The 26992-nt window shown below is 38.8% G+C and overlaps 1 protein-coding gene across 4 annotated transcripts in view; it reads right to left on the reverse strand.

Annotated features, from left to right (window-relative positions):
* The window catches only part of sigmar (Tumor necrosis factor alpha-induced protein 8-like protein sigmar), a 219032-nt gene that overhangs the window by 77866 nt on the left and 114174 nt on the right, over positions 1 to 26992 (reverse strand). For all 4 annotated transcript variants that reach the window (XM_071593884.1, XM_071593883.1, XM_071593881.1 and 1 more), the window contains exon 2: positions 16003 to 16069. The gene's annotated coding sequence lies outside the window, so the exon portion shown is untranslated. The remainder of the gene's footprint in view (positions 1 to 16002; positions 16070 to 26992) is intronic.

A 26992-nucleotide genomic window follows, 5' to 3' on the forward strand; every position in this document is an offset into this window, starting at 1 on the left:
CCTAATCTCAATTTGGGCACAAATGCTTAGAATAATCTTAAGGGTTAAAGCTGGAAATCATGTATGAATATGCCTTGAGTACTCTCATTGTAATATAATGCACTCTGCACTCAAATATAGCGAACATCATTTGTAATAAATGCCCACCTAGCTACGTAAATCATATATCAACTCAGTGCCAAATCATGTGCAACTTTTTTAATATAGCGAAAACATTATCTAAACTATGAGAGTAGCTAAAACTACACAAATGTTACAAAAGTATTGAACAAATGTGTATATATATTTGAGCGCATCTAGGAAGTGATGATGAAGAAGCACTCACAAGAGCAATATAACATTTGAACGGCACAACAGAGCACAAAAATATTAATAGTGAACACGTAAAAAAAGGACACACACACACTTCAGAAGGTTTTAAGCTTTCAGCTTTCTCTGAGGTTTTCTTCGGGTCGGGCTGGAAGGTTTCGGGCGGAGGGAATACGAGGGCTGGGGCGGGGGAGGCGCAGATATGCCGGAAAGGGATGTAGTGGGAGGGATTCTAGGAGTCCTAGAATATATATATCTTGAAGAAAAGTCTCACAACTGTGAATAACAATGTGAACGAAGAAGCGAGATAGCGCGAGCGAACAAAAACACACAAATGAAACTCGCGCGTTTTCCGATTTTTAGGTGGCTAAAACCACGTTCCTCAAGTCAATTCCTTCTCTCCCTTGAGGAAGGTGTTTTGGCCACCGAAAGTTCGGAATACGTGCGAGTTTCATTGGTGTATGTTTCTGTGTGTTTTTGTTCGCTGGCGCTTTTTCGCTTATGTTAAACCACCTGGGTGACTGGGAACACCGGAATATTAATGTGCGTCATTTTAATTTTTATCAACTTTTTAAAACAATTTTTTAAATAAATTTATGCGCGTGTATCGAAAATTGGTAAACGCCATGAAGGCGTCATCAGGAAAAACAGGAGCACGATTTGGTTAAACGTATGTGAGCGGTTCCGAACGAATTCACAGCTTCAGTTCTTTTTCTATTTCCACCATTCATCGCTTGGAAACTACCTCGAAATATTTCATTTTCCTCGGAATATGTAAAGGAATTCGAGATTGCTACCGAAAATGAAAAGAATTCGCCGGATGATGAAGCTGGATGAATTCGAATTCCTGCGCATCTTGGAAAGGTGGAAAATGAAAATCCCCGCCCCTAACCTTCACATACTGATTGTTACGAAATCATTTCCTTCAACGCCTCATCTTCTGCGCGTGGAAGAGATCACAAACCTTTGACAGACTCTCCCATTCCCCTTCCAAAGCAACTTTCTTGCCCCCCCCCCTTCCACACCCGCATCGCTCGGAATATTTCAGTTCGTTTGGACGGTCCATTTCCCCCGCGGAATCCGTCGATAAACGCGAAACACTTGTTTCCTGTCAAGGGTTTTATTGTTTTCATTTCGAAAGTAGGCAGTTTGGACAAGCGCATCGGTCGAGGGGAGGGGAGGGCTCATCCACGAGAGGAGACAAAGAGGAGGTATTGGCCCTCTCTAGCGCACGGGGTGGGGGAAGAAGAGGGGGGAATCCATTGTGTCTTGAAAAATCGCCCCGCCGAGAGAAATTTTACGCGGAGAAATTTCCGTTCTCGCACTCGACATTATTTGCTTTGCCTCTATCTTTACGGGATATAACATTACTTCTCATGCCAGCGCTAATGGACGCAATAAAATGTCGTCACGCTATACACAAACGCATGGTTGGATTATTTTATGGTGTTTATTTGGGACTCATAAAACAATGACTTTCAACAGAAGACAAAAAGAAAAAACTCACAAGAATATTCAGAAACTCGGTGCAACTGTAAGTCAGAAAGAATCCTTGACAAAGGCAAGCGTGGGTATGTAAACGTATGTATATGAGTACGCATGCATATATATATATATATATATATATATATATATATATATGTATATATAGGGGATCGAGATGGTGCGGGGGCTAACGTACTGGCTTCCCACCCTGAGGGCGCGGGTTCAAATCCCAGCAGTGTTGAATATTTTTCAGAGGTATCTCGATCCCTACTTGAGGTGCTTTGTGGAGGGTACTTTGAGTGAGTACGCCGTCCGTCGGATGGGACGTAAAACTGCGGACCCCTTGGCGCCTTTCGTAAAGAGTAGGCTAATGCCGACGCCGGGTTTCTCTCCACCCTTTATCCTTTCCTGTCCATCCCCTATGGCGCAAATGACCTTAGCTGTCGGTCGCCTCCCCTCAAAACTACTACTACTACTACTAATATATATATATATGTGTATATATATATATATATATATATATGTATATATGTATGTATAAATGTATATATATATATATATATATATATATATATATGTGTGTGTATATATATATATATATATATATATATATATATATATATAAATATGTATAGACACACACAGACGCGCCCATACACACACACTCACCTTCACCAAGGATTACTGTTGATTTACAGTTGCACCGAGTTACTGAACGTTTCTGTTTTCATTGTGTGTGTACATGTATACATATACATACATACACATAAAAACACAGTAATAACTGTATACATACAGTAAGCAGAATTATCAACCCGAAGGTCGGGTTGATAGGTGATGGTAGAGTTCGCTCAATACTAAGGCCAACCGCATGCCAAAGTCACACATCAGTCAGTGTGTATGTATTTATGTGTGTGTGTATATATATATATATATATATATATATATATATATATATATATACTCACACATATATATGTATATATATATATATATACTCACACATATATATGTATATATATATATATATATATATATATATATATACATATACACACGGGTTTGATTGTGATCTAGGGCTGACATTATATTATTCGGGAAATAGAGTGTGGTGGATGTATACAATCTACAATCGCTGGATAGAACTGGCTTTGAAATGAAGATAATGAAGCGGGATTGTCCAACCACCACGATACTTGAACCAGTGAAAATTTGAGAGGGAGCTTGGATCCGGTATAAACACAGTCCTCTGCTCGAGGCCATTCAACATTTGCTTGAAATGTGGTGTCTTCGGAATGTATACAAACAGTCCTCTCCGTTGGATTTTCGATAAAGCAATCAAGGGGAGCATGTCTACGGCTTACTGAAATAAACTTGAAAACAGACGATCCTGAAAAACGCAATTTTCAAGCTGCCAAGGCACGGTTAACCCCGATATTCAGCCAATGTGGCATTAAATAGCGGGTTAAATACTTCACATAAAGATTTATAAGCAAATTTACTATGAATTACATTATCTTCAGTCATCAAAAAGTGGGAAGAAGGCATGACACACATGAGTAATTGGCTAAATAATGCCTATACAACCCTACTGTCTGCTTGTCGGGCACATGACACTGTCTTTACCCGAGACGATCTTTGGCAATAATATGATTCGATATTTATTGATTTCACTATCTTTTTCACTCGATTAAATATTTACGATTTTTCCTAAAGAAATACCATAATGATCTAAGAAATTATATATATATATACACATGTGTGTATGCATATGTACGAGGGTCATCCGGAAAGTAGTACCCGTTCGTGAAATAAAGACACAAAAGTAAATATTAACAAACATAAAAAATTTTATTTGAAAGAGGATACTTTAAACTACTTCTCAACATAATCTCCAAGCAAATTAAGGCATTTGTCATAACGTGTGACAAGTTTCTGTATTCCTGCTGCATAGTCCTTCGCCGCCAGCTCATTGAGATACGCGAGGGACCCATCTTGCACAAATTTTTGCATAATGCAGATGGTGTTTAACAATTTCATGAACAATTGTTCGAGAAACATTGGGAAAATGCTCACAGATGTCATCAATTGTGACGCGCCGATCGTTCCTCACGAATTCGTCAACTGAGCTCACCAGTTGGTCTGTAATGACAGACGGTCTCCCCGAACGCTCATCGTCGTGTGTGTTCCCCCTCCCCATGTTGAAGTTGCGACACCACCGCCGAACAGACGACTCGTCCATTACATTGTCTCCATACACCTCCTTTAATTGGCGATGAATATCACATGGGCGAACGTTTCTTGCATTGAGGAATTTAATCACTGCCCTCACTTCACAACTGGCGGCGTTCTCAATTTTTTTAAACATTGTAAACAATCACAGAAACAACACAGGCAATGCTAGCGTCACGCAACTTGGCTCAGAGAAGGCAGACAAGCCACTGAAGCTATCTGACCTCGTCCAGCGGCTACTCGCGTCGTCAGCACTTCATGCGGCACGAACGGGTACTACTTTCCGGATGACCCTCGTATATACATGCATATGCTCGTATATCCACGTTTGTGTGCGTGCGGGTCGCGGTAGTCCAAGGGTAGAGCGTTGTACTACTGATCGGAGGGCCCGGGTTCGATTCCCGGACAAGCCTCTTGGCACCCTTAGCTCCACCCATGTGGTTTTCCCTCCTATGTGATTTTTTCGGATACCAGATCTTCCTGGGAAACCATAACCAGCACTGGCCTCCTGAGAGTGCCGGTTGCCCGGGAATCGAACCTGGGAGGGTCCCAGGTTCGATTTCCGGGCAAGGCACTCTGGGCACCAGCAGCTCCACCCAAGCTTAAGTGATTTTTCGGGTACCAGGTCTTCCTGGGAAACCATAACCGGCACAGGGAAAGGAACCCTAACCTGATATGTGAATTTCACACGCCGTCGGGCTTAGTACTGGGTGAACACCTACCAAACCGACCTTCGGGTTGATTAATGTGATACACACACACGTTAGTGAATTGAAATGAAGGCAATCTAGAAGAAATAAAATTGTCCACTAAGTGCACAGTTGAGGAAAATAACTTTCTTTAGTAATTGTTCTAACACTCTTCTCTAAAGTATACGGTTCCTCTAATAAAGTGTGGATCAAGGATAAACCTGCTAAAACCTTTGTATTGTCAATCCTGAGGTTAAATCGCATCGTTACTGCGGACTGCAACGCCAGCGAAACGATCGCCCTGCAAGGCAGAAGTAACACGGAGGAGCCCGAAAACTATGGTGCCATCTGTAAAATTATTTTTTTACAAACAATCTTAAAACTTATTTACTGCAATATTCATATAAATTCGTACGATGGGTAAAAAAGACAGTATGGAGTCAGCGTGCATAAAAAAATTAATTACATATTAATCGATCCCATCAATACTCCATCATATTAAAATTTCACTCATATTCTTATACGTGACGGCATAATTTTACGCAGTTTTTGATCATGCATTAAAGTCATGTCTCACTAACATTGATGTTGAACGTTTTAAATTTGATTATTCATACAGAAGTAATAATTCGAGAGTGATATTTTATTTTCAATATTATGACCGCACTCGATGTACGTCCTCACATGGAGCATATTTATTATCATTGGTATTCTACTCTTCAAGTTAGGTTTTGGATGGGCACAGACCGACCAACAATACACTTCATTTCACCTCCTAACAAAACATTCGACACTATAACACACGCTTCTTCAATCCGCATACTTCATTTCTCCCTTCACTCCTTTCAAAGACCATATTAACATCTATTTAAAATTAGTCTAATACCATTTTATATAAATTTCCGCCAAATTTTAAAGGAGCGGGACATTTTTATGTTTCACATAAAAGGTCTTCCAACCCGATTCGGGTAAGAGATTATATCTAAGTTTATTTAGTGTTTGATATTACTGACCACTGCCCAAAATTTATGGCGTTAATTTGAATTGGAAAATAGACGACAAAATGACAGCGTGTCGGTGTATCCATGCAATGTCAGTCTGTGGTGGGCTGCCAGAAGTGAGGACGATAGCGTCATTTCCAATTTACACTTGGCGGACTGGAAAATTCAGCTCGATCCCTCAGACCGACAGTTCTTTCACGCTCAGCAATCGCTCTCCGTATCCTTCTCCACGCGAATTGTGACGTCCTTCTACATTATACGCTCTTTGATCGTTCAGAATATCGCCAGAGATTTCTTTCCTTTACCACGAGATATTTTCCCAAGGTCGGAACGAATAAGGACGCCTCGATCACGATCGCAAATCATCCCCGAACCGGGAAAACCGGAACCAAACAAAGATAATATGCTCAAAAATTTCTGAAGCAAAAACACGAGGTTAATAGGCGCGCTCCAAGACAAATATATCGCTCCCTTAATCACCACGCTAAGATCACACCCCTCCATACCTGACAAAATATGAGTACGTAGCCTATTTACCCATATAACTGGTATTTTGGTATGTTGTGATACAGAAATAAACTTCTACCCTCAAACAAGAGACAGTGCAAATATCCTCCGGCATAAATTCACGAACAAATGGGAGTATCAAGGTTACACAATATTTTAGAAAAATATCTCCACTGGTGCCGATGATGAAATATCCCATTTTCCCTTTTTCATTGCCGAATTGGATCGCTTGCAGTGAAGAGGAGCTACCCGTAAATTTGTATAGCGTTGTCATGATAAACTTTGTAGCGTATCCAAAATATTAGTGGAGATAGGCTAGGAATCACTCACGGAGCAAAGATTTAATTACAGATTAAATCTCTTGCGTAAATTGGAAGGATGTCTCCGTAGCAGTGAAATTGAAAATGTATTATAAACCCCATCTTATATTTAAAATTAGAGAGATAAACAATAGAACAGATATATTTCAGATGAAATTTTTCCACTAACGATAAGGCATCAGATAACATAGTCCGACCGCGGTAGGGATCATGTTCCGGTAAAAATTAGTCCGGTGTGTATTCAACCCCTAGCGGTGGCTTGCGGGTTACTAAAAAATCGTTCAATTCACGATTCCCTAAGGTAAACATAAATCAAGGCCTCTCGCCAAATTTATCAACCCGAAGTTCGGTTTGATAGGCGAGGGTGGAGCGCTCCTAATATTAACCCCATATGACGTGTGAAATTCACGCGTAAGGGTAATAAGGGGGGACAGTTCCTGTCGCAGTACCGCCTATGGATTACAAGGGACAGTTGGTACCCGAAAAATCACACAGCACGTGCGAAGCTGAGGGTACCTAAAGGCGCCAACCGGAATCGGATCTGGATCCTCCGACCAGTAGTCCAGATAAATACCCACTGAAATACCACATCACTCTAGTCCTTCACGACAAGAATAATACAAAAAATTAATTGAAATCGAATTTATTTGAAGTTACAAGGAACTTTCACTACTCACGTTTTATTTCATTTTCACCACTGCCGGATCTTTCAAAATGTGTTACTTTGGCCGGCAATAATTTGGGCTATTAATACACCCAGAGAAAGTATTACAATTAGCAAGTTCACCTTAAATATTTAGGCCATTCAGAAAGGTTAAATAATCTTGATTTCAAAATGGAAAATGTTTAACTAAACCGACTTTTTGAGTAATATCACTCATAATACTAATTTAAGGTGATAACGAGAAATGACCTGTAAATTAAATCGAATGACACCCACAAAACAAATAATGACAGATATCATTGATAGGATGAAAATATAGAAATAAACTGACTTTCCAAGAATAACAATGAGAGGAGAACAGCGTAGAAACAATCACTGGATGATGTTCAGCGATGATGTTCCCGACAATGGTTAGCACTTGGTCTACGAGACGATTGCGAACTTGATGACAATGGCAGACCTTTTTATACATATTTTTATTTTAAGCAATCTCTAACACGAAAATTCTTCTTCCAGGATGTTTTCGTAATTGAAAAATTCAATAAAAATGAAAGAGAGGTAAAATCCCGAATTCCCACCAAAAGCAAATAACCTTTTATGGGTTTCGTGTGCCAATTAACGTCTTTCAACTACTTTCAAACAATGAGAGACAATGAAGGAAATTTTGCTCGCAATCAAGGAAATTTTCATATTGAACAATAAAAAAACTTTGATGCAACTATCCAAGACAAAGTAAAACGTCACGAGGAAAACATCTTGCTGTAAACAAAATTTACAAATATTCCGAGAAATTTCATCACAGATAAAATTCACAGCAATCGACCTTGCCTTTAGAAATGCTTCCTACGTTCAAGACACTGCCAAAACTGCGACAAATGAGACACTTATCGCTAACATTTATTCTTTTGATCCTATAATTCGAAGTCCAAATCACATTCAAAGTCACCTATTCTTTTGTGGATGATTATGGTGAAAAACTGCATAAAAGCGGCCATTGCGCGTGCCGTGTCCATTCGTAAGAGTCATTTAATTACAGAGAGTCTAGTCCATTACCTATTGCACACGTGCTACTACTTGCTTGAATTTCAAGTATGAATTAAACATTAAAATGTGCGTTTACTATTTGTGTATTATGATGAGGCAAACATTCATTAAGGTTTTACGCTCAAGCTTTCTCATACGTATTTATTTATATAATATATTGTGCTGCCGGTTAGGGAAATACTATAATGGGAATAATCACACAGAAAATGATTTTCTCATCTGATTACTTGATAATGATCTGCTTACGCTTCTGCCCGTGAGGAATACCAACCAACGATCAATTGGATTGACCGGGTATGTCATCTACTTGACTCGTATATCACTTGATTATACAGAATTATGATCTTAGTGAGGTGAGAAGAGGGTGTTCCCGTCACCCGATTTCATTAAAGCAAGCATCAAAATTCCAGATTGAGCTGGTTTACGGAATAAAATAGACACAGGGAGGGGTAATGCAGATCATTAAACATTTTGCAAAGCTAAATAAGCATATATTTAATAATCGTCAGTAATAACTTTAAAAAATATATTCATGGGAAGAACTGTATTGCAACAATATTTCCTATAATTTCCAAAAAAAATTTTTTACGTGTCCAGGAATTTCATATTATACCTTAAATATAAATTTAAACTTTCGACTGGGACACTGATTCCACCACAGTCGATTTCTTAAAACTGACTCTGGAATGATAGGAACTCCTGTTAGCCCTAAATCCACGATCTGATTCTTCGCTCCTCTCCCATCATTACTACCTCACCTCCTGGTTTACCGAAAGGACGTACAAAGAAAGGGAACGTGCTTCCAGCCTCCATGCCCTCGGCCGCCTCGGCGTCTTCCCCTCTCTCTTTCGCACAGGAAAACTTTTACACGCCATAACACATCTTGTCCTTCCTGAAATAACACCGCCGTGGCATCCAGGAGAAGGAGAAGCCGACTTGACGTGGGGTCCGGAGACAAGTGACCTTGGGAGGCAGTTCCAAGTGGCCCGGCAGATGAGAGGGAGAGTATTACCCCTGCGGCTGACTGCTCGCTGCCTGTGACCGGTCCAATGGCCACCGCCCCTTCCTCTCTCTTTCACCCGCCCGCCCTCTCCAGTGTCCTCCCTCCACGCATCATCCATTCCCCGTTCGCTCCCCCTCCTATATGCTTCCACACCGTCTTCCAACCCCCTCCCCTCAGCCCTCGGGACACCGAAAGAAACCAACCAGATGAGGGGGGGGGGGAGGAGGAGGAGGGGAGGCATTAGCGGCAGCTCACAAAATATGCATCGAGTCTGAGAGCCGTCGAGATTGGCATTAGCGCGTGGTGCGTACGACTGCGGAGAAGGTCGATATTTCACTGAGTCGTTCTTAACATCCATCCAGTGGGAGTGCGGTTGAAGAGAAGAGGAACCCGTCTAATTGAATTAGCTCGCGCACGTAGGCACAGCAGTTCTGTCGCGCGTGCGGAAGCGTGCGTACGTCGATCTTGAAAGGTAGAGGTTGCTATATTGTTTGACACTGCTTAGAAATGGTTCGACGTCACTTTTGGTTGCCTCAACGTCACGCTCTCCCTAAAAATGACGTCACATTGCACTCGATCGTCTAAAAACTGAAAAAGGCTTCCCCTGGCGAAGATGGCAACATGTTCATAATTACGAAAACAGCATCCACCATCTATTCCAGAGATATGCGAGTCGATTGATGATGGAAATCATGTGTTAATCATGGTAGCTGGGCGGTGATAGCAAATCAAAGAGCGTTTTTGGTTTTTCTGATTATTTATCACTACCTAGGAAATTTAAGAATCTCAATTTATCTCATATGAATAGTCAAGCATATCAATAACTGAGAGTGTGTTCCTATTCATTTATGAAATACGGATTTAGAGCGAGGTATGCACCACAAACCTATCTGCGTCCATTATAAGTTCTATCGATTCCGTTGAATGGGGGAAAATTTTTAAAAAAATAGAAATTTGTTCGAAGCAATTTTGTTAAAAAAATTACAGTTCGTAATGGGCAGCAATTAAACAAATTATGCTTATAATGCTTGGAAGCATCTTATCTCACATTTCGGCAAAAACGTAAATACGAAGAGATAATGTCATCCGCCATAAGGTAAAGTTGGCTAGGGCTTTTAAAAACTTCTACGTCACTGAAATAATTAACCGGTTGTTTCGTTTTTACTCACACATTAACGGTCTATAGGAACATTTTCGCTCAATTTTATAGAAATATACTTTTAAAATCAATCCAGGAATCTTATTAGTGGAGAATTGTCATGAAGAACAATTAACAGAACGGGGTGATAAATATTGCTACCGAGACGAGAGCGGATTCAGGTCATAATTTAGTGCTAATGAAGTGCAACTTCGCAATTAAGAAGAAAAGACGGATGAAGAAGGGGAATGTAGAAGCATTAAGCGAAACGACACGGAAAGAGTACCAGCAGGCAGTAAAAAAATTATGAGTGAAGACTGGTAGACGTGTGCAGTGGAAGAAAAATGGGAATATTTGGAAAGAGGGATATCGAAAGCCACAAAAACAAGTTTTAGGAACACTAAATAGTAAACGGGCAAGGAGACTATTACGGACGAAATGATTAAATAGATGGACGAGAGATTTGACGACAGGGACGTTGAGTAAGAATTCTAAAAAATAATTAGCGTGGTTGTGTGCGGCACTGAAATGTGGTCGTCGAAGTAAGATGATAAGGGTATATTGGAGAATTTCGGAGCATGTGTGTGGAGAAGGATTGGAAGGATGAAGTGGACAGAAATGAAACAAACGAGGAGTACTAGGCATAGTGGGGGAGGAGAGGGAATAATAGCGTGAAATCCAAAGGAGAAAAGAAAGGTGGAGTCGGAGCGTTTTGATTGGAATAGGATGTTGGAAACTACGACGGGGAGGAGAACGTTAGGTAAGCGAAAGAACGAAAGGATAGGATATAACTGATATATATATCATCATCAGTCTGTCTGTTAATCGAAAACCTAACTTAAACGAAGGAATGCCAAGTAATAATAATGTTCTCCGTTGAACGCCAGAAGGTCTGCCTATCGGCTAAATAATAAACCTTGACGCGCCCTGCCGTTTGGTGAGGGGGAAGGGGCACGTACTGTGAGTTGACAGCTGCGCAACAGTTCGCAAACCCTCCCTCCAACTCAGAGCGAAGTATATAACCCTGAATTCTCGGAATTGCCAACATTTTCGGCAACAGTTTGCCTCTTCCCTCCCCCAACTGAATCCCTTCCGATTACGCCTGAATAAATTCACTCTTGGACACGAGACTGGACTGGTGCTCCAAGTAATTCTCACTCGAATGGATTAAAGGAGACCCAAAGGGTATTACCTAATTTTGCAAAACTGCAAGCACATACGCGAGAGTATTAATGCAATTTTGGGCCTGATTATAAACTTGAGTTGATTGAATGTGGGTGTTTAATGAAGAAACGGGTTTGGAGTATTATCAAAGTTTCGAAAAGCCATTCTTTTCTGAAACATTGTCGGTAATTTTCGCTTTAATATGTCACGAATGCCCGTTAATTAATATTCAGTTGTATCTTCGCGCGAAAATGAGTTAATTTTCTCAATGGAAGAAAGCAAATTTCAAACCATCACTGCTCTGAACATAAAAGCAAAGGCTGATGCTAATGAAAGCAATTTAACATCTTTTTAAGATATTAACTAGTAATGAAACTTATAATCCGGATTTTAAAAGTATGGCATTGAATTATTTACAATTTTAAGATAAAAAATATTTTAACAGATAATGGACGAAAGGAATTGTATCATATTTATTTCATCTTGTAGTCATTGAATTTCTGTACTTAATACAAAATTTATATCGATTCAGGTTGAGTACGTCAGTTTTCGAAACAGAGGAAGTTTCATGAACTGAAAGTAGGTCGCAGAAACGAAGAGCTAAATGCAGTGAAAGAAGTCATTTTCCGAATGAACTGACGTGTGGATAAGCATCATTAACAGTACTTTCTAGCCCGAATACAAATAATATAAGTAAACCAATGAGCCAAAGTAAGGGCTTATTTAATTTCTACTGGTTTTAGAACCCTACTTCACCGATCATTGTTGTGGGCTTGAAGTAAATACTTATTGACAATTTCCCTTTGAAACTTATAATATTATGGAGCCTGAATTACTCCTGTATTCCTTGGTATTCATGCTTCAATTAATAATTACACGACTATAAGAATAGAGAAATTTTTTTCGCAGAAAACCTTCAGCACGATAACTAATATGGGGAGGTGAATGATATCCAAGCGATATCCACTGTCGTTCTACGGTTCTATTAAGTTCACCTAAACCATTATTCACTCGTGAGCGAAATCGTGTCCTGATTCAAACGAATTCCTCGCATTTCTCCGGATCGATTCTTACAGAAAATTTTGCACTTTGCCCTAGGCATACAGAGTAGGGCGGTCTAATGCCCGTATCAACCCCTCTCTATAGCTTCTACTTCACTTGATCTCATTTCATGTCGACCCATTGATTTTAATGGCGGAGACTCGCGCATTTTGGACAAAAGGTACGGTGGGCAGAGCTAAAATTAAATGTATTCGGCGAAATGGCACCCAATAAAGGATGGAAGTGAATTGATTTCCTCCGCATATTTTCCATTCGTGCGCTGTTTTAAACTGTAAAGGGTTTGGAGGTCAAATAGCACTGTCACCGAGTCGTCATCAAGCCTGAAAATAGACTCCCAAGCGTTAATGGAATATGGAAGTATTCAATTTATATGTTTTGAGAAGAAATATCGTTTTTTTATTGAATTCCACTACTCTTAACCTTTTCCTCAAGGAGTATATCAGTGTTTAGGGAAATAAATATGACAATAACTGAACCCATTTTACTAGAGCCGAGAGAAATGGTCCATGGAAGACAATAGAGTTTCTAAAATCCTTCAAGGGATGAACTTGACCTTTTATTAGCATGTACAATGCCACTGCTCTATTACTGTAAGTTGCCGAACGAAATAATTGTGTTAATAGTTGTAAGGTGGTTTCAAAAATTATTTTCATTTCCAAACTGTAGTTTAAAGTTGCAAGTTTACTCGAAGAATAATTTCCTACATTTGAATGTTAAACCTTTCAATGTAATCGCCAGATAATATCTATATCTCTATAACAAATGCATTTATTACCCAATAAGTAAATCATCAAGTAACCAAAATTTTTAACATCGGTTCTATGAGCATAATCACTATATGCAATGCATGTAAAATTTAGTTACATGAGAAAACTGAAATCGTGTGCAACTTATCTCAGTATAAAACTTTGTAAATGTCATGGAACTAAACACTAAGAATGTTTTTAATTCGATAAATTCGGGAGTCTAGGATCATTAGCATTCATAGATAATTTATTGGGAAGGTAACATTAGATAATTTAAATCATGGAATCATAGCTAATTTTTAGTGTTTAATTCCGGAAATATTTTACTTCATCTTAGGGCATATTCCACTCTACATCCTTCTTCAGTAGATGTCTAACGACGGAATACTCAACGCGATCATCACTAGCGATTTACAGGGAAACGCAAAAAAACTCCTCGCAATGCCTTTACGGACGCCAGCCAATAAACATACGCGAGCACGCGGGCAAAATTCCGTTACGGTTCAGGGACGACGGGAGCGATGGGTGAATGGCGCATCGTTAAAAGAATCCTACGACTATTATGGTCTACCCTAATATATGGAGATTGCCCATAATAACGCGGATTCGATACAATTCACCGGTATCAATGACCTCTCTCCGTCGCCTCGATTAATATTCATTTCGCCGCGGGTTGAATGGCTTCGACAACAAGCTATTTTTCTACACATACAAGACTCGATCGGCTTTCGGATCATCAACAAAATGCCTCGTGAATTAAAGAAAGCAAGAGCGTCTTGAGATGGAAGTCGTCCCTTCGTTTCTTCATACGGAGATTTAACAAATTCCTTCACTATTTTGTGGAACGGATGTACTCGGAATACTATAGCTTTTGCTACAGTATTGAAAAAATACTTTTGTAGCGGGAATAATGTATCCATCGTTACGCTCACTGAATGTCAGGTTGGTAAATGTTCCTAAGAATTGTTCTGACATTCAATGCTACATCGCTCACTAAACTATATTCATCAGCCTCAGTTTTGTTCATGCTTCCAAATGCGAGCATAGGTTTTAGTTCCCATAATAATGCCGTCAACTTTCTCGGACGGAGACGATTAGAATTCATACGACGACACAACTTTGAAATAATTACAAATGGAAATCTATTTATCCACACCGTTTATTTAATCCTTGCCGAGATGCTAAACAAGTGATAATCAGGATTCAAGTGATTCCTTCCTCCCTACAAAGCGATATGATTTTAAAATTCATTTTTTATTCCCTTAGTTTTCAGAAATGCCTCAGCACCAATTTCAGTTTGTATACAAAAAAACGTCTTTTGAAAATCTACTTGAAGAAGTAAACATTAAATTCTCCATGCATAGAACTGTAGTGGATTCCAACAGCTAATGCAGGCTTTTGCACTCCTTCTCTTCACACACTGTTAAGCCAACACCAAAATTGTTTTGCTCGTGGCTTGCGAAATTTTGTATTTGCATAAACACTTAGATGCACAACAAAATCATACTCACTATTTTATTTTGAACCACCATTCGCTGACGTAGTTTTTGATCTTAACGTAAAGTTAAGCATAGGTGAGATAGTCTCTCTTTAACATAGAACAGCGGTCTCTCTCATATCTCCTATGTATGGTGAAAACACAAACACTAAGTTTGATGAAATTTGCATTTTATTCCACCTCGTTTTTTATGCACGTGCTGCCATGTATAAACTATGCGACTAAAAGAATTGAAAACGTTAAAATTCTGAGAGGAAATATGCTTACAATATGCCTTTCACCAAACTATTCCATCTTATTCGAATATTGGAGTGGTTAAATTACGATAAGACATATTCGAAGGATTAATAACGGGGGGGGGGGTTAAAATGTTGAGGTGGAACCAATGCTGCCACTCGGGGGAAACAATGTTGCCTGGAAATTTAAGCGTAAAACTTGATTTGGTGCCTCTATGAACATCTTGAAAATACGGAAAAATTAAAATATTTCGATAAAAGTGTGTGCGTGTGTGTGTGGTGGGGCTAATTTTTCAACTCGCCCGCATGATTCGTACGGCAGCGGGGGTGCCACCCTTGAGGTGGATTCGTGTCGATGGGTCGTGCCTGAAAGCGTGCAGGCTTACCCTTGACGTGGAACTTGTGACTCGCAGTCAAAGGGAGACAAGATTTATCGTCTAGGTCATTTGCCCTATCAAGAATTTAGGGTTTAATTGATACCATCTAGCTTGGAGTAAAATAAATATCAGAGTCAAACACCATAGGGATCAATACATTTAATTAAAACTCAAGATTTATTTTTTTCCGACTTCAAAAACCTACACGAAAACCAATTAACATGCTAATGTTTTATTTATTTTAATCATAAAGACTTGACGAAAATCAATACAAAATCGCATTTACAAGGAGTACAAATTTAACATCTCTATTCTATAATTTTTTTAAAGTTAGTTTTTTGTAATTCAGCCGGTAAAATGACACTAATGAAAACTACCATAGACATGGAGGGCAATAAGCAGAGTGTGGAGCCAACTAACAACAGTGAAAAAATTAATTCAATGACTAAAACAGTTACCATAATTCATGAGGAGTCATAATTTCTCTCAAGAAATATTATAATAAGTACGATTTTTTGTCTACATACCTCAAAATACTGACTTTACCCAACGGAAGGACATTCCAGGAGCATCAGGGGAAGATCCAACACCGTTCTGTAATTGAAAACAAAAAAATATGAGTTTTATATTGGAAAAACCAGAAAAGAAAGACATTTTCAATGTTTTGGAAATATCCTTGAACATAGTAAATTTATTACATATCTATTGCTCCATGACGAAGTCTATGATGCATAAACCTGACGTAACTTTATAATTAGAAAATAATGCGTCAAGGCACCAATTCAGTAACAACTCAGGCATTCATTTTGTATAAACGTTTTCTTCGGAGTGACTTTGAACTTATTATTCTACATATTTATTATTATTAAAAGATTTGAAGAAATTTCAGTGAGAGCCCTCGGTAACAAATATGATGTCATTTGAGTTTCAAATCTCGTATTTCCAGAAATAATTTACAGTTCAGTTAAAATTCAAGTGCAATTCTTATAGAAATAAAAATTTAAATTATCTATTTTAAAATAAGTTCAGTGTTTTCAGATCTTTTCAATGATTTAACTGCCTCCGAATATGGTGTTTAATTCAACGCTTTATTTCCTTGCATCAATGAGCTTCGTGCAAAGCAAAATAGAACCAAGTTCAAATTAAAACACAGTAATCAACCCGAAGGTCGATTTGGTAGATGATGGCAGAGTTCACCCAGTACTAAGCCCGACGGGGTGAGAAATTCACACATCAGGGTAGGGGGGGGGGCTTTCCCTGTGCCGGTTATGGTTTCCCAGGAAGATCTGGTACCCGAAAAATCACATAGCTTGCGTGGAGCTGCAGGTGCCCAGAGAGGCTTGCCCGGGAATCGAACCCGGGCCCCTCCGGTCAGCAGTCCAACGCTCTACCCTTGGGCTACCGCGCGTTCAAGTAGACACACAAAACATTCTATTTTTTGGCAAATATGTGGAATTTTACGCTTCACAAAGGTACAAGACATTGGAAACAACCACCAATCTGTTAAAAGAAGAGTTAAAAATTGGTATTTAAAACCGTCCATCTCGCAATTCAACGATAAAGATGTGCTGGAAGACTAGAGAAAACTTTTATATAAAGCATAGTTTTATACTACTCGTGGTTGTTGAGAACATAGGATAAGCGCAGAATTAGGCTTTGTGGATGTGGAGAAGAATGGAGAAAGAGAAATGGATGGAAGTGAAAACAAACAAGGTGGGTTTTAGCAAACCAAGGGAAGAGGCGAGAGTTACTTGAGGAAATTCGGGTAAGGTAGGATTAGCGTATTCAGGCCACGTTGAGTGGCAATGGAATGTTGAGGGTTGTGATATATACAATGTACAAGGAATGAAGGGAATGTGATACAAGGGCGCCAGGTGCCAAAAGAATTCTAGAGGACGTCGAGCCGCTTAAGAAGTTACGATCCTGGCCGACGGGGCGTTAAGACCCGCATGGGTGCATGCACTGACGGTGGGGGGAGGGGGAGGACTGTGGATGCAAAGATGCAAGTCACCGCTAATCAGCACTGACGGGAGGGGGGGACGAGGCCCACCCGCATCGAGGCGACGGCTCCAGCGGGGTCGAGTGGAGGAGATCCTTCGACCAAAGTTTTGGAAGTCTAGGCCCACCCGCCTCCCGGCCAATAAATGCATACCGACCGACTGCTCCCACTCCTTGTCGATCATCTACCAACCCTGTCCTTGCCGCAACATTACAAGGGTTGTTTCGGAGAAGCCTTGGTGGAAGCTATGGACGGGCACGACATTTGATGTTGATTGTATTTTGGTGTTCACCTTTACCAACATATTTATGTATTTAATAACGTTCGTCATAATGTCTAACCAATGTTATTATTATGACGAAAGTCACAAATCATCGACTGTACTCGTAATACACTCGACTATATACTCGAAATCGAGTATATACTCGAGTCGAGTATAAAGGTTTCGAGTATATAGTCGAAAATCGATATGGTTGATCACCGACGACATTCATTCCAGGTCAATAGTCTATCATAGCCAGCAGAATTTGACTATGAGTGTACACTTTCGATAAAACAGATTTCACCGATCAAGAGTTATTGTCAATAAGTGGTCTAAAGTGTGCGTGGCATTTATGACAGAATAGAAATATTATATATCTTCAAAACTGTTAAAAGTAAAGAATAAAACTTACATTTGTACTACTAAGTACTCATGATCGTGAATAAAAGAATGGAGAAGAGTGCTAATGATTGCTCTGGGGATGATCATTTTGTTTGCAGGAAGGGGAGAGGTAAGTGTGGTGACAGCAAAAATGAGATCACTAATACGAGTTCGTAGATAGGAAATTACAGTAAAATCAGGGTATATTCTTTCGCAGATTTCAAAAAGGCGTTTCATGGAGTTAATAGAGAAGAATTGATTAGTTCATTATACACGATAGGAGTAGATTGAAGGGATAAGGAACTTATCCGTAACCTGTGCATATGTCAAACTGCTCAGGTCCATTGGCGGATGGAAACGAGGGATGGGAAGTGCTAGGAAGGAGTAACACATGGATGTCCATTACCGCACATGCTTTTCAACTTATTTGAAGAGGAAATACTAAAAATTACATGGGAGAAACTGGAGACATGAATGGAAAGCCAGTTAGTTAAGGGGCTACAGACATTGCTGAAGGCATTAGAAAATCAATGTGATATGAATGGGATGCAAATCAATCAAAAAAGCACAGGATTTTGAGAAAAAGAAAGGCTAAGTAAGACGTTAAAATAGGAGAGCTAAAACTAAAGCATGTAGAGCAGTTTACGTATCTTGGAAATTTCTTGGACCAAGATGGTCACAGTAGTATGGATGTAATGAAGAATTGGATTAGGTACTGAAGCCTTAACAAAAAGGCACTGATGACAGGGACATTGTTTATTTCTGTTAAGAAATGACTCTTTAAACATTGATATGAAGCTTGGTTTTGTACGGCGAGGAAAAAATGTCTCGGAAGCAAAATGATAAGCGTTGTATGGGGAAGTTTGAAATGTCGGTATAAGATGATAGAAAAGATAAAATGGACTGATAGGAAATCAAAAAAAGAAGTAATAGGCAAGGTGGAGGAGGAGAGGGGATTGATTGCTGGCAGGAATCCAAAGGAGATGGGAAAGATGGATGCAGAGCGTTTTGATTGGTGATGGAATGCCGAAGATTGTGGCAGAGGAGTTAGGCCAACGAGAGAGGAAAAGGGCAGATGTGTTGCACAGAAAGAAGGGAGATAAAATGCATGCGGATTTGAAAAACACATTTTAGTGAGGGGTTTTAGATTTTGCCTCGTTAGGCGAAGCTATAAAAAAATATGAGTGTGGTAAGGGTTCATCAAAAAACCTAAGTTAAAATGGCAGACTACCAAATAATAATAATACTGTACTTACTTTTGATTAAAATTGTTTCACATAAAAACTATCATTAGAGGGGATCTTCTAAGTCAGTGAAAGGCGCTTATAGTTTTAAATATTTTATTATAAACTAAGTATAACGGCTTATATATATATATATATATATATATATATATATATATATATATATATATATATATATATATATATATATATATATATATATATATATATATATATATATATTTTTTTTTTTTTTTTTTAAGGTAATCTACCGGTTAAGGTAGGTTTTTCGATGGACACAACTACCAAACAAATATTTTGTGACTACTAACAAAACACAACCCTAAATTCTACTCTACACCAGGTCCCTCTTCATCTCTGAGTACTTTCTTCCTCCCTTCATCCCGTCAAACATCCCTATCCTGTTCCTTCCCTTTCCTCTTTTGCCCAACATTCTACCCTCTATCACAGTCTTCAACATCCCACTGCCGGTCAACACCCCCTTCATCCACTTTTCCTGCCTCCATAGGATTGCTCCCAACAAACCCCTCTCTTCGCCCACCATACCAAGTACTTCCTCATTTGTTTTCTTCTCTGTCCATTTCACCTTCTCCATTCTTCTCTACACCCACATTTCAAAAGCCTCCAGTCTACGTCTATCCTCCTGCTTCAATGACCACGTTTCCGCGCCGTACATAGCTGCGCTCCATATCAAAGTTTTTACGAGTCTTTTCTTAACATCCTTACTCAAATTCCCCGTCATCAACTCCCTCCTCCTCGTGAAAGCCTCTTTGCCTAGCGCAATTCTTCTCCTTACGTCCCTACTACTTTGACCGTGTTGGTCCAAAACACTACCGAGATACGTAAACTGTTCTACCTGCTCTAGTTTTTGCCCTCCTATTTTAATGTTAAGCTTGCCCTTTTTCTTTCTAGAAAATCGCATAACCTTTGTTTTATTAAAGTTGATTCTCATCCCATACCTGTCGCACTGAATTTCCAATTCACTCAGCAATGCTTGCAGCCCCTTGGCTGACTGACAAACTAAAGCTTGGTCATCAGCAAACCTAACTGATTTTACGAATTCCCCGCCCACTTTCATTCCTACCTCTAGTTCTTCCCATGCCTCTTTGATCATTTCCTCTGCATACAGGTTGAACAGCAACGGTGATAATGGGCAACCCTGCCTTACACCCCTTCCTAACACTGCCCATCCTGGCTCCCCGTTTCCCACCCGCACCTGAGCAGTCTGAGACATGTACAGGTTGCGGATTTGCCTCCTTTCCCTCCAATCTATTCCTTTTTTCTGCAATATACTCATTAGTTTTTCCCAATTCACTCTATCAAACGCTTTTTCGAAATCTACGAAACAGGCAAATACCTCCTGGTTGTGTTCTATATTCCTCTCGATTAATAACCTCATTACTGCAATGGCATCACGCGTACCTCTCCCCTTCCTAAACCCAAACTGATCATCCCCTAAGTAATCATTTGCCCTACTCTCTATCCGTTTGTTTATGATCCTGAGAACAACTTTAGCTGCGTGGGATATCAAACTAATTGTCCTATAGTCCTCACATGACGTGGCCTTTACCTTTTTCGGAATCGGAACTAAAACTGCTCTCACAAAGTCTTCCGGCCAGATTCCCTCCTCATAAATGCTACGGATCAGCCCATATAGCCTCTTCCTCCCACATTTTCCTAAGCATTTTAAAAGTTCCACGGGAATGTTATCTACCCCCACGGCCTTATTTAGTTTCATCTCCCTTAATGCCCTTTTTATCTCATTGTCTAGTATGCCTGGACCTAAGCTGTCTTCCTCTACGTCATTTTCTTTTTCAATGTCTAACTGTGTTGGTCTGAGTTCTTTACTATACAGTTCTTCTATATACTCCTTCCATCTCTCTTGGATCTTTCCTGCGTCAACTATTACCTTACCCGCCTTATCTCTAACTATTAGCATAGCTCTTCCTTTCTTACTTCCCGATAACGATTTAACTTTGCTGTACAGCGCACCGATTTCGCCCTTCCTCTGGAGACTTTCCATATCCTCGCACTGCGTCTTCCACCATGCGTCTTTTGCCTTATTTGTTGCCCGCCTCAATTTATTGTTCAATTCTTTGTACTTCATTTTGCCTATATATATATATATATATATATATATATATATATATATATATATATATATATATATATTGATATATATATATACACACACATATATATACACATATATATATATACATATATATATATATATATAAATAGAAGAGATTTTTTTCTCGGACTTGTGTAATGACTTCCGATCAATAAGACCTTATTTACTGGGCCGTATCGAGTTCAATGGTAAAAAGCGAGCATCTACCAAAAGGAAACGGAAATTCAATACTCACACCAATGATGATTTTCTAGATGTTCAGTAGAGACAAGGACGGATATTCAGAAATAAGGTTGATATCAAAGAAGAAATACGTAACTCTCGTCTTTCTCGGACATCAAAAACTTTAAAGATGCCAATCCAGATCCTGGCCTAATAAAACAATGTCTTTATCCAAGAATAACCCCGAAGATTAATAGATTCGCCAATAAATGCATTTCGGATTTAGCCAGACTTGAACGAACGACAGCAAAAATGAGCCAACTCGTGGTTAAAAGGAAAAGCGTTCTCGGCGAGATGTCCCACTTGGCACATCACATTCACGATTCGAATATCAAATTTCCGACTTGGCGAAAAATTCTCTCATTTTTCGTTGAATTATGGAAGAAACGCTAATTACTGACCTTTTACCGATCTTCCCGGCTGAGTGCCTACCCTCCATCATGGCATGCGGGCGTCACTTGCCCTGGGGTACACGCCCTCTTTCTTTAAAAGTTATACATGTATGCAAAGTCCTTGTGGAATACCTTATCTCAAATGCAGTCACTACTTAAGTACACAACCTTAGTTTAGACGTATTTCAACCTCCATAATTAACTTACCTGAATAATTAACTTCCTCTGGGCCCTTAAAGGGGAAAAATTATTCCTCCAATGGGAAATTAAAAGTTTAAATTCCGAAAAAGAATAAGCACCTATTTCATCAGGTAACTCACACCCAGTTGAGAAACGCCAGGCCTCGAGTAATTAAGCTTCAATGAGATATAATTGAGTGTGTATTAAATACATTTCATTTTTCGTTTTCTTTAACATAAAATAAACAAAATTGAAGTTGTACCAATTTTGAAACCAGGAGAGTGGGGGGGAGGGAGTTCCTCCTCAAACCGAATTAGTGGCACATGACCTCCTTGCAGGACTCGTTTTTAAAAACAATGTCATCCTTATTACCAAGTAGAATTTTAGGGCAGTTATAAAAAAGCCACATTCCGAAAGACAGCGCGATAATATTGTATTAAAACATTTAACTCGCATGGTAAAAAAATTTAATCAAGAGAGGGACCACCATTAGCTTAGAAGGAAGGGGATATTTCAAAAAATGGTAGCCGCGAATGGAGAAGCGAGGTGTATAATACGACATAAATGAAACTATATAAGAATTTGGTTTAGGGCTGCTGAATAATTAAGTACAATTCCTGGGATTGGGATGGATCACCAGGGGCAATGGTTTCTCCCACTCCGTCGACCCTCTCGTCCATTTCCCTAATTAGAAAGGAATTAAACAATGTCTCCCTCGAAGCTGTTTTCTCACATCCTGAACTAGCTGAGACTTAAAAAAAACAGTTAAATGGTCTGGATAATATATATTGCTGCGCGTCAAGTCTACAACGGTTCGGTTTTTAGATTCGCAATTATTTGGCATTATGATATTACTCGACATGAATGCAGAAATTGAGAGCAAATATTATTATCAATATATAAGTTCATTTATAAAGGAAGTCCAATGTACGTATATTTTCCATTCATGTTCATTTAAATAGGGTAACTTAACATTTCACGCTCAAAGAATCAACAATCATTTATAGCAAAGTTATGTTCGTTCTATAAAGACTTTTTTACTTCGGATAGATTTTTGTATTCACAAAATGCGTAGTTTTAGGCAAGATATGGTGGAATCCGAACATAATAACAAACAAATGATAACAATTTTCCACTAGATATTGATTTATTACACAATAATAAGAGTAATAAATCAATATCCAGTGGTCAAGAGGTATAATTTGTTCATTATTTTGTATTCACGACTTCCTGATGAAATTAGATCGTCACACCTTTTAAATAACATTATAACGTGTATTAACCTAAAATAATTAATATTTGCTCAGAGGGAAATGCATTCGGCTCATACTTCACGTGATTCATTCACCCTCTCATTCCTAAAACAAAAACGACGAACCAATCCCTTGGAATTTATCAATCATTACTCAAGCGCCATGGAATGAATATATTTTACCCTGAGTTATGGCGGAATTAATAATTAATTATGGGTGAAAACTTCGTTTTCTTTTTTTAAGATAAATTAATTTCTTGCCTGTGCGTCGTCGTGCAGATTACGCTCGGTTAATTGATGCTGAAGAGAGCCTTTTAATGGCGAAAGCGTCGAAGCCATTACGCCCAGCGTCCTAATTACTTTTTAGGTATAAACTTACGGCCGAATTGGTCCGTCCCAATTACACCGTAAGACGCAGCATCCTGCGGTCCGTCCTTGAAAGGCATCAGCTGATCCCAATTCAGCAAACTACATACATGCAGTGAAACTTGTCTTTTCTATTCCCGGCATACTCCCAGATCACGAGAAGCATAGAATATTGTTAATGCAATAAACCGTGGGCTGATTAACACATCCTCCTACGGGTGAGTTACAACCGAATGAAAGTGGAATTCATAGCTAACGCTCTCGTTAAGTGGTCTGAAAGGATTCCACACCTCACAGTTATCAGAATTCAATTGGGACAAGCGGTAAATTCTCTAAATCATGTTTAATTTTCGATTTAGGGAAAATTCTGGGGAATATGGATATGCTGGCTTTAAAGGCTCACGAAACGCTGCCACTTTTAGGGAACCACGAAGAAAAATCAATATTTTCAGAGACCTCAAGATTATGAATACGGGGCAGTTCTTGGGGTCAGACCACATGCTTATTGAGAAAAGCTAACCTTTGGAAGGTGACCCCGTACTCATTACGCCAACGGATCGATGGACTATACACAGTATAAATTAAGGATTACGCATCTTTGCATTTGACCGCGTGCTAACTTAGATTTATCTATTCTAATACAAGCCTTAATAGACCTCAAATAAGTTTTCCACTTAAATGAATGAAAAATATCGCAATCAAATTGAATTCGAAATTATACTTAAGAAAACATCTGACAACTATCTTATATAACTGGTAGGTGGAGAAGTCACTCCAAAACTCAATAGTCTTGGTAAGGGAAGACAGAATACGGACTCTTGCATGTAGTACAAATACCATACGGAATATAAATACACACATAAAATATTGATATATAATATATATATATATATATATATATATATTTATATATGTATATATAGATATATATATAATATAAATAATCCTATTTAATACCGATAAATAATCCGAATTTCGTGAATGAAGAATGTTTTATTGTCATAAATTGAAATGAATGGGGTATTTTAATCATTTTTTTCCATCATTTAAACCCTTTTTAACATAATTTCGAGTGTATGTATAGATATGTGTGTGTGTGTGTGTGTGTGTGTATACATATACACACACTCTCTCTCTCTCTCTCTCTCTCTCTCTCTCTCTCTCTCTCTCTCTCTCTCTCTCTCTCGATATTATGCTAAAACGGGCAAATGATTAAAAAAACCCCATTAATTTTAATTTATGACAATAAAATATTCTTCACACGAGGCCTTCTTCGGGTCGGACTGACCTGAAGAAGGCCTCAGAATCATAAACATCTCCGAAAAATGCTAAAACCGGCGAATGATTACCCCATCAATTTAAAGTTATGACAACAAAACATTCTTCATGCACGAAAGTTGTCTTATGTTGTATTTTACAGTCACTACAATACATCTAAAGTGCATAGATAAAATATATGTCCCGATAGTATGATACATTTTAACTTGCACGTAACTTCGGAAAATCTAGAGACAAATATCCATGTGAGTTCAGGGGCAAATCATTTTTTCGTGTAGATAAGAACATGAAATTATCTCATTAATCGTGAGGTATTGGAAGGATGATTAAGATACAATCAAAGTTCCCATCGTGGAGATCTTTTGCATTGACTACTATTTTTTATTAGTTCACATGTATATCCGCAACAAGAAGCCGCGGTAACAGTCGATAGTATTATCGACTGCTGCTGTTTATGCAGTACCATAATCGACTACAGCGTTCAAAGACTCCCTCGTCCCTCCCTAGGCACGAGAATGGAAAACAATATTTTGTCCTGAATATGAATTGGGCGTTTCGTCTTAATTTTTTTAGCGAAGGTGAAGTGCTTTATACATTGCTCATTTATAGTACCGAAAGAGAAAAACCCACCTCCTCCTCCTGAAATATTACCGCTCAGCCTAGCGTTGCAACCTAATAATTATCAGGGAGAAATTTTCGAAATGGAAGTAAAAATCTTTCTCATATCCCACAGAGTAACACTCTTCTTTTTTTATCATAGGTAATTATACGTAACCACGATTGAGAAAGTTTGGAGAGAACTTTTTGGTTATTATCCCAACCACCTGATGGTTAAAGACCGTTCTAAAGAGCATGCCAATTTGCCTTGAGGAATATTTTTGGATAGGGAATCTAGCAAGTGATACCGATGGGCTGGTATATAGACCATACTCTTCCGTGGTATTTGGAACTGCTATCCAACACTAATAAAGAAATGGCCCTTGGTGGAAATCAGAGAAGAGAACTTGCGGCTATTTAATATGACAATTCTCCTAATGAGAACATCCAAGTGAAGTAGACTTGAGACAAGAATATGTGGGCAGAGAGGGCGGACCTGATTCTGTATCATATACACCACCCTGTGCAATGCGACCCACCTTTGTTAAGCATACTTCACCTCATACGAGCATCAGAAGTATACCACTCGCATGGGAATTAATGTTGAGTAAGGGAGACAATTATAGATTTAAGAGAGTGAAAGATGAGACCTAGATGCCTCTTGAACTTAGTGAAACGAAAACTATAAAATTTGTAACTACAATAAGTGATTGAATTTATACGTGTTCAGAAAATAATGACCACCCTGCGCCTTAAATTATGCTTAACATGAACGATTGCATGTCAAAAGAAAGTTTATCCAGCCGGTGATATTGGTAAACGTCATTTGCTGATTGGAAGTAAGGCATAGGGTATTTTTTCCTTGCTAATCAGCAATCGATTTCCTCAAGGTATAAGTCAGTTTATACCAAGTCCAAATGTTATATATTGCTCTCGTGACCTGAATTTGTGTAAGTTCCACTGATTTTTATTTTTAAAAACGACCGATCAGCTGATTATGTCGACTGTTCGACGGAACCGGTCGTTTTTTTAAAACAAAAATCAGTGCAACTTACACGAAGTTGTAATCATTCGCTTTTCATCATAAAGTTCCATCAAGTTGAGCCGAAAATCATGGAATCCATCATGGTATCTAGTGCATTATTTCGAAATTCACTTGGAAGAGGCAATGAAGGAGCACGAATAATGGGTATCAAACTTAATAAAATGA

This window comes from Hetaerina americana, unplaced genomic scaffold (assembly GCF_022747635.1).
Source record: "Hetaerina americana unplaced genomic scaffold, ioHetAmer1.1.p SCAF_6, whole genome shotgun sequence".
Lineage (NCBI taxonomy): Eukaryota > Metazoa > Arthropoda > Insecta > Odonata > Calopterygidae > Hetaerina > Hetaerina americana.